This window comes from Peromyscus eremicus, chromosome 4 (assembly GCF_949786415.1).
Source record: "Peromyscus eremicus chromosome 4, PerEre_H2_v1, whole genome shotgun sequence".
In the NCBI taxonomy this organism is placed as follows: domain Eukaryota; kingdom Metazoa; phylum Chordata; class Mammalia; order Rodentia; family Cricetidae; genus Peromyscus; species Peromyscus eremicus.
Window position 1 is genome coordinate 99,766,253 of NC_081419.1, and position 15,681 is coordinate 99,781,933.

At 39.7% G+C, this 15,681-nt stretch overlaps 1 protein-coding gene across 2 annotated transcripts in view; it reads right to left on the reverse strand.

Moving 5' to 3' along the window:
• Fam227b (family with sequence similarity 227 member B) overlaps positions 1–15,681 on the reverse strand; it is a 172,430-nt gene that overhangs the window by 18,831 nt on the left and 137,918 nt on the right. The gene's annotated exons all lie outside the window — the stretch shown is intronic.

Genomic DNA, 15,681 nt, shown 5'->3' on the forward strand with positions numbered 1-15,681 from the left:
TCTCTATGAGTTTGAGCCCAGCCTGGTCTACATAGTGAGTTCCAGGACAGCCAGGGCTGCTACACAGAGAAAGCCTGTCCCAAAGAAACAAAAAACAAAAACAAAGAAAAGTTGCAAAAAGCTTATAAAATTTAAAAACTTTAGATATGATTGACATACAGTATTATTAATAAATATGTCTTGATAGTCTTCCCCCTTTCCCACCTTTCTCTAGCCCATTGGTTTATTTTAGGGGAAAAAAGTCTTAATTATGGTTTTCATGTATTTGTTGTTTGCAGGATCTCTGAAAACTTGTGGAGATTAATTGAAAAGTTACAAAAACTGCATTTGATACATTTGAAGACAGTTTGTGTCTTCAATTTTTTTTTTTTTACATTTTTTTTTGGAAATTCCACCTGTGAAAGAATATGCCAGCCTTACTATATGTGCACAGGCAATTTTTTTGTATGTGATTATTCTCTGTGTTATTGCCCAGTTTTTATTTTAATAACCTTTTTGGAATGCAAATAACTTATAGATCTTGGGACACTAAAGCAAGATCAAGTAGCTCATTTGTATTAACACAGCAATCGAATAAATGGTTGAAACAGAAAAGACAGCAGGTCACTGTTCCTATGTCTTCTTTAGGATACATCTACTTTATATCCATTCATATGTCTACTTTAGGATACATCTAGTTTATATCCATTCATATGTCTACTTTAGGATACATCTACTTTATATACACTCATATGTCTACTTTAGGATATATCTAGTTTATATCCATTCCTATGTCTTCTTTAGGATACATCTAGTTTATATCCATTCATATGTCTACTTTAGGATACATCTACTTTATATCCATTCATATGTCTACTTTAGGATATATCTAGTTTATATCCACTCATATGTCTACTTTAGGATATATCTAGTTTATATCCATTCATATGTCTTCTTTAGGATACATCTAGTGTATATCCATTCATATGTCTACTTTAAGATACATCCAGTTTATATCCATTCATATGTCTTCTATAGGACACATCTAGTTTATATCCATTCATATGTCTTCTTTAGGACACATCTAGTTTATATCCATTCATATGTCTTCTTTAGGACACATCTAGTTTATATCCATTCATGTGTCTTCTTTAGGATACATATAGTTTATATCCATTCATATGTCTTCTTTAGGACACATCTAGTTTATATCCATTCATATGTCTTCTTTAGGATACATATAGTTTATATCCATTCATATGTCTTCTTTAGGACACATCTAGTTTATATCCATTCATATGTCTTCTATAGGATACATCTAGTTTATATCCATTCAAATATCTACTTTAGGATACATCTAGTTTATATCCATTCATATGTCTACTTTAGGATACATCTACTTTAAAGCAAAGCTCTTGAGAAGAGTCTTTTGTCCAGTATTTAGCTATCAGGAAAATGAAGGAAAGAAAACTCAGGTGGGCATTAAACAAAATGTATGTGACATATAGAATAAAGAATAAAATACGGGTGCAGTTTTATTTCAGCAAAATAAGATAATGATGAGTATTTTGAAGAAAGTCTGCTTATTTGTGAATATATTCTTATTTTTATTATCTAATTAAAAATTATTTCTACTTTGCCCCAGATCCTAATACATATGCCCCCCACAACCTGAGTTTCATTAGCATGTGTCCATATTAGAATTCAATAGAGTTACAGTTGTCTTCCTACCTACATCTTTCTGCTTCTCCCGTATGAAACTTATGGTTTAGATTGTAGACTGAAGCACCAGGGTCTTTACAAAGCTGGAAGTAAAACCCAACTCCTTCCTGAGTGCTGTGTTAGCATAGTATCTATACTTGTGAATAACTTTTCAGAGAGACCACAGGATTCAAGTGCTCATAAACACACTTGGTTAACTGTGGAGTGCTGTGTCTATGTGGGGTTTTGTTAACATCCCCAAGTATTGCCAATTCAACTAAATTTAGTAATTCAAGAACATGAAGTCATTTGGACATAATGAAATAGTTATTTGTATCACATTTGGCTCCGAAGGGAAGTGTCATTTTATTTTATGTTGGAACTACAGAAGCTGCTTCTCTTTTATTTCTTAGTAGGGGTCACATCTGTAGCTCCATTATTATCTTCATTAACTAAGTTATTAGATCTAATAACTTCATTAGATAAGTTATACATGCCAAAAACCAAGTAACCATCTTTCTAAGTATTTGTGTGTGTGTGTGTATGTGCGCGTGTGTATATGTGCGTGTGTGTATGTGTGTGTGTGCGTGTGTGTGTGCGTGTGTGTATGTGTGTGTGTGTGTGTGTGTGTGTGTGTGAGTATGTGTGTGTGTTTTATAAGTATAAAACAGTGAGTAGCTGAGAGAGAAGCTAAAGTGTTATGAAGTCAGTCTCAAGAATCAAGATGGTGGTGGCAGCCACTGTGGCCTGAGCATCATGCCCCAGGCTCTCAGTAGCTGTAGCCTTGGCCAGGGATTCGATCTCTCTAAAGAGTGAGCACTCTGGCACCTCTCCTCCAGCCTGGTAAGAAGGGAGCAACAGAGGACTACCCTGAGGAGAGGAAGCTGTGAAGAATAGCAAAACAGCAGCACTCACTTGTACCCAGCTGGCACCATGACTGGGTCATCAAGAAATAGATCCTGGATGCTGGGAGATGCCAAGACAACAAGGATGCTGGGTTTGGTAGGAAGTGAGTAAGTAGATGGTGGATGGAGGGAGAGAAAGAAGAGAGCAAATAGGTGGTGGAGAAACAGAAGGCGAGTGATTTGATTAAAAAAAATGTTCTTGTGCCTTGGGAAAAGAAGAATTACGCTGCCCATCAACAGAGCCAGTAACAAACACAAGTGCTAGTGGGCCTGTGCCTTTGGGAAAACAGACCACTGTCTGAGTCACTGTGACTCCCAGAGCCCCACGCTAGCTCAGAAAGAAGAGTGTACCTGCAGAATGGAGACCCACAGCTGACTGGACATGTCCTGCTGTGTTTACTTCTCATCATTGGCCTAGCTGCTGGTCTCTCTAGTTGGTTGTGGTGGCGGTTCAACCATGAGACTGGACGACTCTATGTTGAATTACGCTTTTACCGTCTAACTTTGGCCAGAGATTTCTTTCCTCTGGAAGCTTTGGGCTGGAGAAACACCTGAAGACACCCAGAGCTCCCTCCCCCCACCCCAGCACGTGACCTCCTGCCCGTAGCACGAGCCATTTCAATGTGCAAGGATGGGGTGGAGAGATTGGAGAGGAAGAGAAAAAGAGAAGCCAAACAGCTTAAGCACTATGAAGAGAGGTAGATCTGGAGATGTGAGGGTAGAGAGGAACAGCCTGATGTGAGTAGCCTGCGAAACCACCTGAGGCCAGGATAAAGTCCTGGCCAGTACTGCCACTGAGGGCCACGTTTGGGTCCATGGCCATGCAGCAGCAGAGGTCTGTGTCAATGTCCATGACCCATGTTACCGCCAAAGGCCATGTGGACGCCCCTGGTCTGGACTGCCACCTGGGACCACATTGATATTCAAGGGCTGTACAGCGTTGGCCCCACCCCTCACTGGCTACAGTATTAGGGAGAGCTGGTCTTGCCCCTCATCAGCTGTAGCACTAGGGAGAGGGGGGTCTGCACCTTGCCTGGGCAGCACAGTAGAGCTGACCTCATTGGTGGGGAGTGGGGAAGTCGGTGAACGCTGGTGAGCCAGCCCCGAGGGCGTGAGCATGGGAGAGCTGGCCCCACGACTCATCTGTCATACGGTGGCAGGGGTGAGGGAAAGATGCCCTTCCCCCCCATTGCCAGCTGCAGCAGGCAGGAGATCCAGCCCCAGGGTCATGAGAGCAGGAGAGCTGATTCTGCTCCTCACCAGCTGTGGTCATGGGTGAGCTGGCCCAGAGGGCATGAGAGCAGAACTGGCTCTACCCCTTACTGCCTGCAGCATTGGGTGCACCAGCCAATGCAGTGTTAGAGAGCTCACCCTGGTGGTGAGGACGCAGGAGAGGTCACAGGCTGAACAACTCAGCTACCACCCAGGTCCAGCTCCAGGGCTGAGTTGGCTCACCCCAACATCCACCCCATCTATGAACTGCTGGAGCATGTGAAGGGGCAGGTCCTGCAGATCCAAAGCTTCAGGATCTCCACAACACAGGGCATCAGCAGTATATCCAAGAGTTGTCTCATTGAGGATCCAGTATTGACAGTGTAGCAGAAGCCAGAGGCCTTGAACCAGACCCATGACTCATTGCAATGAACATTTGCAAGATGTATGGACTAAAAGGCATACTGTGTGACTCACTGTGACACACTATAGCTTCTATGATGAGATTTTTTTCTTTTAATTTTCTTTTATTTTGGGGGGAAGTTGCAAGGGCAAAGGGCAGATACGGAAGGACAGGGAGATGAGAGAGGGATTGGAATGCATGATGCAAAATCCACAAAGAATCAATAAAAAAATTAAAATAAAAAAATGTAAAAAAGAAAGAAGTCTCCATGGAGTCAGACAATTGAAATGCATTGTAAAATACAATAATTTCTTTTTTTAACGTTTATTTTTATTTTGAGAATTTTGTACATGAGTGCTGTATTTGCATCATTTCTACTCTTCCCTCAGCCCTCCAACTCTTCCCACATACCCCCTCCACATTCCATCTCAAATTCATGAGCTCTTCTTTAGCTATTGTTACATATATGCATAAGTACATGTAGGTACAACTTGCTGACTCCATTTAGTGGAGCTCAGCAATAGAGACCAGAAACTTCTGAAACTTGTCTACCTGTGACAACAGCCTAGAAAAAGGATCAGTGTGCTCTACAAACTGCCACTCTGTCTTTCCATGCAGGACTAAGGACTCTTGGCTCTGCAGGGAGAAAATAAAACCAAAGAGAATCTGTAGCTGGAGAATTTTTCTCCAGCTCCCACCGCCAAGTCCCGCCAGTCCCAGAGCCCACTTATAAAATAAACACACAGACTCTTACATTATTTAAACTGCTTGGCCATTAGCTCAGGCCTATCATTGTCTAGCTCTCACTCTTATATTCAGCCCATTTCTATTAATCTTTACTTTGCCACGTGGCTCATGGCTTACTGGTACTTTACATCTTCCTTGTCTTGGCGGTGGCTCCAGCCGGTCTCTCTTTCCTTCCTCAATTCTCCTCTCTCCTTGTCCCGCCTATACTTCCTGCCTGGTCACTGGCCAATCAGTGCTTTATTTATATAGAGCGATATCCACAGCAAGAATCCTAGGAAATTTCATCACGATAGACAACACCAAATCTAGCTGCTGGAAAGCTTTCTATTTGCCACAAGCTTGAAGCCCACGTGGGGGAGCCATCTAGAATCTGCATGGTAGTTTTGCAGTGGAGAAAGAATTCACATGAACTCTGGTCAGAACCAGGCTGCTGTGATTGAGTGCCATCTTGACAAATTCATACTGCTGACTGAATTCATACTGCTCCAGGGGCTCAAACCTAATCAAGGAAATGAAGCATTTCTACAGTGAAAACTTCAAAATACTCTAGAAAGACACTGAAGAAGAAACCAGAAAAAGGAAAGGCCTCTGATGCTCAGAGATTGGGAGAGTCAATGTTGTGAAAAATGGTTCTTACTGAAAGCAGGCTACAGATTCAGTGCAACCCTCATCAAAACTGTAATGCCATTCTTTGCAGAAATATAAGAAGAAAGAACTATCTTCAAACATTTGGGAACACAAAAGTCCATGGATAACCAAAGCATTCCTGAGCAAAGAAGCTACTACTGGAGGCATCACCATTGCTGATCTAAAGTCATGTCATAGAGCCATGCTAACAAAGCTGGCATGGTACTGGCCCCCAAACAGAATGATGTCAAGACCTAAGTCTGTCCATCTACAGTCATCTGATTTTGACAAATGTGCCAAAGAACTCACTGGAGAGGAGGCATTGCATCAACTGAGATACAGCATGATCTATCAAATTAATCTATTTCCATTGAGTGGGAAAAGCATAAGTGTAGCTTCTTGAGCCTAAATCTGCTATTTTTCCATTTCTTTTTTTATTCATATATTTCCTTATAAATTTATTTTGTGTATATCATGTGAAGAAGACCAAAAAGTTGATGGGAGGTAAAGGTGTGGCAACCAGGCTGTGTTCTATTCGTACATGCTCCACATTGTGTGAAATAGTAGTCTGTTGTTGGAATTTTTTACTCTTTTGGCTCTTTGGCTCTTTGGGTGCTTGCCACCCAGCTCCCAAATAAATCACATGGAGTCTTATGAATGCCTGGCCTTAGCTTGGCTTGTTTCTAGCCAGCTTTTCTTAACTTAAATTATCCCATCTACCTTTTGCCTCTGGGCTTTTATCTTTATTCTATGTATGCCTTTCTTTACTTCTTATTCCGTGGCTTGCTTTTAGCTAGTGGCTGACCCCGGAGTCCTCCTCCTTCTCTCACTCCTTGATTTTCTCTTTCTAAATTTCTCCTCCTATTTATTCTCTCTGCCTACCAGCCCCACCAATTCTTTCTCCTGCCTTGCTATTGGCCATTCAGCTCTTTACTAGACCAATCAGGTGTTTTAGGCAGGCAAAGTAACACAGTTTCATAGACTTAAACAAATGCAACATAAAAGAACAGATCTTTGCATCATTAAAACAAATGTTCCACAGCATAAACAAATATAACACATCTTCAACTAATATTCTACAACAGTGGTCTTTTAGACTGTGCCCTGCCCTGTGATACTCCATTTTATAAGCAGCTTTTAACTCCATTTTGATGTTGGAGGGTGACTGGACTTTTGAGTGGATGAGTAAACGATGCCCCCTGTCCTGCACCACTCATGTGGCACAACTGATGGATGACTTATTCTTGGTAGTAGCAAGGGTTCTGCCCTATAAGCTTATCAGCTATTGAGACTATAGGGGTACGTGAGCATATTCAAATCACATCAGGAAGACCAGGTCTAAGAACTTACCAGACATGCCAGAGCATGTGGGGTCTCTCACCTGGACCCCACAGAGTGGTGAATACTTAGCACTGCAATGGCAAGGCCCCTCCCCCAGACCTATTAACAGACACCTCATATGTGCATTAAGAACTGACAGGCAGTGAGGTCCCGACTGCCTCTGGGTCTTCAATTTGGCTCAGTCCCTGCTGTTGACGTGACTGACTGGCTCAATAGCAGTCTGCCTATCTGAACCCAGACTGCTCCTGCTTGAACCTGGCCCTACCCTTTGGGGAAGAGCAGCCGGGGGAGGGAAAGTCCAGGCCCTGGGCTGGAGAAGTCTAGGGTTGGGGATGGGGCATGTCAGCCAGGAGGACTCAGGGATCCTGGGGGAACCTCTGTGTTACTAGACACCTCCATTAGCTATGTTTCCTGGGTTTGAGACCTAACATAAACCACATACATATGTATGTATTCAATAAATTCTGACATTTCAGAAAGACATAGAAAAACATGCTCATCTGTTTCTGGCACAGTGCACTGAGGACAAAAGGATATAAGCTTTAGTGGTCAGTTATTATAAGAATAGGTTGATAATACTAATACAGGTCATACTTGTGGGAAATCCAGCATTTGTCACAAAATTAATGCAAGATGAAAGAACAGAGTGGTTGTATCAGACATGAAACTTTCAAGATGAGAAAGGGGATATTTGTGGGATGAAGTAATTAGAGAAATTTTGCTTAACAATTTGATTAGACTTTCAGGGGTTCAGACATGGAAACAATTAAACCAGTGGAGTTTATACGGGGGTGAGGCAGGGTGATCAGGCATTCAACCAGGAATGGAAGACCACCCTGGCTGTAGCAAAGGGTTCCTTTGGTAATGTCTTTAAGAATGTGAAGAAAAAGAAGAGCAAAGGACATTAAAGTGAGTGGTTGTGCTAGTGTAAGACGATTTTTGAAATATGTCAGGAAATAATGCATTGAGTCCAAATCCTTGAGGGTGACTGGAAAAAAAATTGGTGGGGAATTATGAGTTTATTTAAATACTATAGTTGCTTAACAAATGAGTTGAGTGATGCGGTTTTATCCCTGAAGCCATAAGCTGTTAATGAGTCTAATGACTTCAAAGTGTCGTGAACTTCATTCCCCGGAGACTGTTTGTAAAGGAAAAAGGTAGCACGGTGACTTATGGGAAGTTGAAAGCAGTTATGTCTCTTACTTACTGTCATCTAAGAATTCAAAATATTTCCAGCTGAGAATAGTCCTTTGTAACAGCAACAGGAATGGACCAGCCCCCTTATCCCCCTGCAGAAATGATGGAGATGAGTGCAGGAACCGCAGAGCACAGCTACCTCTACTGTAGAGGAAGTGTTTTTTTGAGTTCATTCAAAACCTTGAAACTACAAAATCAAAGTGATTAGATATTCACTTTGGTGAGGTTAGTGTGATGTACACTTTACGTGAGTAATCTCTCTCTCTCTTTTTTTTTTCTTTCTGTAAAGTGTATGTGGAAGGGTCAAGCCCGGGGAGAAAACTGTCTCAGGAGTTTACTGTGCCATCCTCTCCATGTGAATGTGAAATGGAGGGTGCTGTGGTTCACCCCTATCATTTCCTCTTTGTCTGGAGCCATTGTGTTCTAATGGGAACAAGGCTAGCAGAGGTCTCAGTGACGCAGTGCTGGTCCTCCACCCTTTCATCATCATCTTCCCATCAGAAAGTTTACTGTAAGTCAGACCTCTGCACCGAACAAAGAAGAGGCATTTGATTCCATTATTTTAGAAAATAAATTATAGGCTCTCAAACTCTTTTCCATGGGTGGATTCTCAATACTCACCACTAACAATATGCCTTAAAATAAGCCCATGCTCCAAGATCAAATTTGAAAAATGTTTCTGCTTTTAATTAAACCAAGTTCTTTCTCAGTGAATGAGAAATTAACAGTTAAAATGAATGATTAGAATAAGAATGGGCTCTTATAAGGCTGGTAATCCTAAATTCTTTTGATCTGGCTACCACTAAGCTGCTTCCCTGAATGCAGAGACTCACAGAAGCCAAACTTAATGAAATCAATCATGCCAGGGAAGGGGTACCACCAGAAGCTCCATTTTCAAGGCCACAAGACACCAAGAGGATTTATGGAGGGTTTGAATTAGTTGGTGCCTTGGGAAGACCCGTCCTTCCTAATGATACTTCCTTGGGAACAAAGACTAAGTCCTACTACATGATCTAAGCACCAATTTTACTTAAAAATAATTGGTGCCACTGTTTTATAGTGGAAAGTGCATGGGAAAGAACATAATGGCACACAGGGCTGTCCTTTAAACATCAAATGGCATAAGAAACACCAGGGAATCTTGAAAACACATTCCTTCATGTTAAAAACAATGGGTCTGTGCCTTATAACATCACAGGTGTTGGTGATGCTGTGAGATGTGGAGCCACTGTTTGAGCAGGAAGGGGACAGTGTACAGAGCTGAATCATTATTTCCAATAATGTGACTGGAAATTGGCTTTCAGTATGAAATTAAAACATTGGCATTGATCTCCCAAGATTCCCAGGAGAAGTAAATGAAATTACATTTGTGAAGTGCTGGACAAAACTGACCTTTGATTTGAGTACAGAAGAGAGAGCAGAGGATATGGTAGCCAATGAGGAGTGGGCAGATGTGGAGATTCAGAGAGGGTGGTAGTCAGTGAGGACTGGGCAGATGTCATGGAGATTTGCTCCACCTTCCTCATTGAAATGGAAAGCAAAATTATCTTCAAAACCAAGAACAGAGACTTGAAGAAATAGCTTTCTCACTGCTGTGACAGGCAATTTAAAGAAAGAAGAGTTCATTTTGTTTCAAGTTTTAAGGTACATTCCACCATAGGAGAAGCCATCAGCAAAAGTGGCTGTAACTGTGGTCCTGGGAGCAAGATACCTCTGGTCAAGTTGTAGAAAGAGACAATGCCTGTATTCAGCCCCCTTTCTCCCTCAAATTCAGTCTTGGGACCCCAGTTTAAGGATTGGTGCTCCCAACATTTCTCAGTTTCTTCTAGAGTCTAAAATGCTTGATTCTAGAGTCAAATCTAAAATGCCTCATTCTAGAGTCTAAAATGCCTGATTCTAGAGTCTAAGATGCCTGATTCTAGAGTCTGAGATGCTTGCTCCATGTGTTTTCATGCCATGCTTTGGTACCCATGAGTTCACATTGTCTTCTCACCACCCTTGAATGCCACCCTCTTTCTTCCACTCTTGTTTCTTTCAGCAGTTACATGATCTCATTTTTCTCATTGCTTTAACTTTTCCAGACACTTTGCTTTAGATTTCTTTTTGTAAACATATTAAAAAGTCAGTCTTTCATGGATCTACTTAAGGCTTTCCATAGGCGGTGCCTCCACATCAGCATCTCCAACAGCAAACTGAATCTGTTACAAAAACTGTTTTGAAAGACTTTGGAAGCAATGGGGACGGAAGTTAACACACTGGAAGGGCGAGTCCTGTAAATGAACTCATGGTCTCCAATTTTTCCATCTCTGCAAAGTACCTGCTGACTCTGAGCACTGCCAAGGATCAGGCTTGTGGTGATATTTTGTTTGTGCTCTAACAAATAAAGCTTGCCTGAAGATCAGAGGATAGAGCTAGACATTAGTTAACTATAGAGGTCTGGAGGTCTGTATAGACAGGAGTCAGGAAGTGATATGGCTGGGTGGAGAGAGAAATATAAGGTGAGTGGAGACAGGAGCTAGGGTCCCTTTTCTGTCTGAGGAGTCACGGAAGTAAGAGGTGACTTTGGCTGATCCTTTACTTCTCTGATCTTTCAGCATTTACCCTGATATCTGACTCAAGGTTTTTATTATCAAGACTAATTAGGATCACTCTACATCTGACATCCAACCTTTGGGGCATGAATTCATGAAAAAGTCAGTTGCCTGTGTCTTTGCATGCAGGGGTTCCCACTGAATTCACCACCTTGCCTGCTAGGTTTTCTCTCTTTTTCCCCTAAGCCTCTGAGCGAGTTTGGGATTTTTTTCTGTTGTAGACTCTCTGCAACAAACTCCACAGGTGCATGGGCTCAATATGCTGCTGGAGATAGCCCCTCACCACCAGCCAGCTCTGCTTTTAGACATTTCCTGCCAAACGTGTTTCTTCTTCATGATCCCCTGTGTGTGATTTTCAGACAGTGGGTTTCCTCTCCCAGTGGGTTTTGGGTTTTCCCTGGACCCCTCCTCGGGCTGCTGCCACACTAGGTAGCTGCCTTGAAAACCACTCGGGCTTTTACTGTTCTACACAGTAGCAGTCAGCCTCACATTTCACCATCATCTGAATTGTCATTGTAAGCAGATTTGATGAGACAATTGGGAATTCTTAAAGGGAGGAATTAGTTAAAATAGTGAGTTTCCCCCCACACACACACAAAATGGGAAACACTATTACAATGGAGGGAGTCAGGACTCTGTATGATAATGTGCTGGACAGTTTGAAAATGGAACAATTAAATGAGAGGATAATTAATTTATATAGAACTTATGTAATGTCAATTACAAATACTATTGGTTTTATCATTTTTGTTTTATCACTAAAAATGTTGGTTGATATGAGTGCTAAGATACAAGTTTTAGAAAAACTTATTAAACAGATCATAGAGATATTCAGACCCAGACAGAGGAATTTAAAGGAGAACCAATCTCAGCATTGCATTATAAGGTCAGAAAGGAACAGCCTAAGGTTTTTAAACAACCAACTTTAATTTATCCAGGAACTTTACAGGAACTGCCAAATGATAAATATCCCCAAGGCTGTATAAGAGTTGAAAGGACTCATAGGTCCCCTTGTCAAATTTGGTTCAGTCATTTCCTGTCATCATGGAGGAAACTCCTTCCCAGAGCCTTTAAAGAACCTAATGCCTATTGTAAAAAAACCATACTACTCTGGATAGCTGCTATAGAAGAGAGAGAAAAAAATTCAGGAGAAACCACAAAGTAAATACTTTGGCAAATTCCTATAAATGAACAAAGACCAAAATTAAAAATACAAATAAATGACATTGTCCTTGAAGGTCTTGTAGACATAGGTGTGGATGTAACAATAATTTCACCAGAATCTTGGCATCCAAATTGGCCTCTTCAAGAGGTAAATGCTAAGCTTTTTAGGGATTAGAATTTTATCTCAGGTAAAAAAGAACATGAGATGGGTCAAATGTATAGGGCCAGAAAGACAGAGAGGAAAATTGAAGCCATATGTAGCCAAATAGCAATGAATTTATGGGGACATGATTTTTTTTTACAGCAATGGAATACTCAGATTAACATTCCTCCAATCTCAGAAACAAATCATAAAATAACATATGTTTCTGGGGAAATATTAGAAGGTATTATAAAGAACAGTCACTGACCATTCAAATTGTACAATAACAGGACACAACAGCTGCTGATCTTTCAAAGGCACCAACAGCCCTACCTTTAAAATGGTTAATGGACAAACCTGTATGGGTTGAGCAATGGCCTTTAACATCAGACAAAACTTCAGGCCTTAGAACAGCTTGTACAGGAACAGCTAAATTATCAGCACATTGAAGAATCAACCAGTCCTTGGAATTCTCCTGTATTTGTTATTAAAAAGAAATCTAGAAAATGGAGAATGGTAACAGATCTAAGAGCTGCCAATAAGGTGATTCAGCCAATGGACTCTCTACAGCCTGGAATTCCTTTGCTTTCTCTGTTACCTAAAGAATGGCCTCTTATAGTTATTGATTGAAAGGATTATTTCTTCACTATACCTTTACAAGAAAAATACAGAGAAAAATTTGCCTTCACAGTGCCAACTTATAATAATTCTCAGCCTGTTAAGAGATATCAATAGAAGGTTCTCCCACAGGGAATGTTAAATAGGCCACCCTGTGCCAATATTTTGTATGACAGCCATTGGAAGTGATACATAAGCAGTTTCCTCAATCTATAGTTTACCATTATATGGACAATATTTTACTAGCTGACTCAAATGTAGATACTTTAGAAAGAATGTTTGAAGAAGTAAAGAAAATTTTGCCTTGTTGGGGATTGTAAATTGCTCCTAAAAATACAAAGAGGAGATTATGTTAATTACTTAGGATATAAAATTGGTCTACAAAAAATTCAACCCCTTAGAAGGGCAAATTAGGAGAGATTAATTGCAGACTTTTAATGACTTTCAGAAATTGCTAGGAGACATTGCCCATCTACAGCTCACAATTGTAGTAACAAATCCAGAACTGAGTAATTTGTTCCCAAACCTTAAAAGGTGACAAGGACTTAAATAGTCCAAAAGAATTATCAGCTGAAGCTGAGAGAGACTTGGCTTTGGTGGAAAATAAATTACAGGATGCACATGTAGATTGTCTGGATCCAGAGCTTGATTGCATTCTGGTTATTTTAGCTTCTACACACTCTCCTATAGGAATATTAATGCAGAGGGAAGATACCATCTTAGAAAGGATCTTTTTATTACATAAACAGAGTAAAAAAATTAAAAACTTATGTGGAAAAGCTCTCTGAGTTGATTCTAAAAGGAAAATAGAGACTTCTTCAATTAGCAGGAATAGACCCAGCAGAAATTGTAGTACCTTTTACTAATGCTGAATTTGATTCATTACGAGCAGAAAATGAACACTGGCAAAGAGCTTGCAGTAATTTTTGGGAGAGACAAACAGTATCCCCAAAGCAAGAGAATTAATTTATAAAGAGAACTAACTGGATTCTTTCTCATATTGTACAGGGAACACCAATTTCTGGAGCCCCTACACTTTATACTGATGCCAACAAATCAGGAAAGGCAGGTTATAAATCAGGAAATTTAAGTAAAGTAGCTCAAAGCCCTTGTGATTCTGTCCAAAAGTCAGAATTATATGCTATTCTGATGATGTTAATGGATTTTACAGAACCTCTTAACATAGTTACTGATTCTCAGTATTCAGAAAGAGTTGTTTCACACACTGAAACTGCTGAATTTATTCCTGATGAGTCAGAATTAACTTCATCATTTATACAATTACAAGAAATAATCAGGAATAGGAATCATCCCTTATATATAACACACATCAGACCCCATATGGGTCTGCCAGGCCTTCTAGACAAAGTAATGATGAAATAGATCAACTATTGATAGAAAATGTGCTGGAAGCCTCAGAATTTCATTGAAAACATCATGTCAATAGCAAGGGTTTGAAAAAGGATTTTTCCATCATTTGGCAACAAGCCAAGAAAATTATAAGAAAATGTCCTACTTGTTCTTTGTATAATTAAACTCCACTACCTGCAGGAAGTAACCCAAAGGATACTCAAAGGAATGAAATTTGGTAGATGGCTATGTTTCATTTTGTAGAATTTGGAAAATTAAAATATGTACACCATACCATAGATACCTATTCAGGATTTCAATGGGCAACTGCTTTGAGTTCTGAAAAGACTGATTCTGTAATCATACATTTGTTAAAAGTCATGGTTATCATAAGTATACCTGTACAAATTAAGACTGACAATGCTCTATCATATGTCTCTAGTAAAATGAAACAGATTTTTTTCTTTGCTTATTACAATATAAAGCATATTACAGGTATACTACACAATCCTACAGAACAAGCAGTTATAGAAAGATCAAATTGAACTCTATATTTAGATATGCTAAATAAACAGAAAGGGGTAATAAAGACCCTAGAAATAGATTACACAATGCTTTATTAACTTTAAATTTTCTAAACGCTAATGAGAAAGGAACAACAGCTGCAGAGAGACACTGAATAATAAAAAAGACTGCTGAATTAAATCATCCTATATACTTTAAAGATGTATTGACCTCAGAATGGAAACCAGGATATGTCTTACATTGAGGAAGAGGTTTTGCTTTTGTTTCCTCAGGAGAAGAAAAGCTATGGATACCATCAAAACTGATAAAGGCTCAATTTGAACAAGAGAGACCTCTTAATTAGAAAAGATGATAGTTCATCAAACAGCATGACAGCTCAATCTAAACTAATTTTAAGACTAACAAATGCTTTTCATTTGATCAGATATAACTTGCCAAAAGGGAACCTCTCCAAAGTTAGGATTGGGGCAGGATTTTGTTTTAGTCTTTCTAGGAGAATGAAGTCAACCAGCAAAGGAATCTGAAGACCATCAGACAAATGAGACATCTGAAGAAAAAGGATGAATCATCCAGAGAAAATATCCCAAAAAAAGAATAAATTGGCCTATTGATATATCATATTTCCAACAGGATAAAATTTCACGAATCTTCCCAAATGTTTGTTTCTGCTGTTCTCTACAGACACATAATGCAAATGGTCTTTTTGTAGTCCAAGTTCAATTAAAAATTAAAGCTGGCTTTGGAGCTAGAGTGTGACTCTCTACTTCTCTAAACCAAAGCATGCTTATTAAAGGAAAATCCAAAATCTCTGTCTCATGTCAGAAGAGCCACCTGATAGGGCGAAAAAACCAAAAACTGGAAGAAAAATCAAAGTTAGGGACTATTCTACTGCTACTAATCTCATTATCCTTTGGTTTTATTTTGACTCTTCAAAGCTTTTCTTAAGTTATAAATATCTCAAAATTTATAAGATTAATATATATTTTAAACTTTTTGTCCTGATATTATTAGTCATATAGAGTACTAACTAATTCTAGAAAAAGGCTTCATCTAGCTTCCTGTACATGATTTCAGGTTTGAGTCTCTACCAGGTAACTAGGAATTAAGTTTCTGTACTCTAGATGTACATAACAAATACTGATCCTTTAACCTCTTTGAGATCTGCTGCATATGACATTT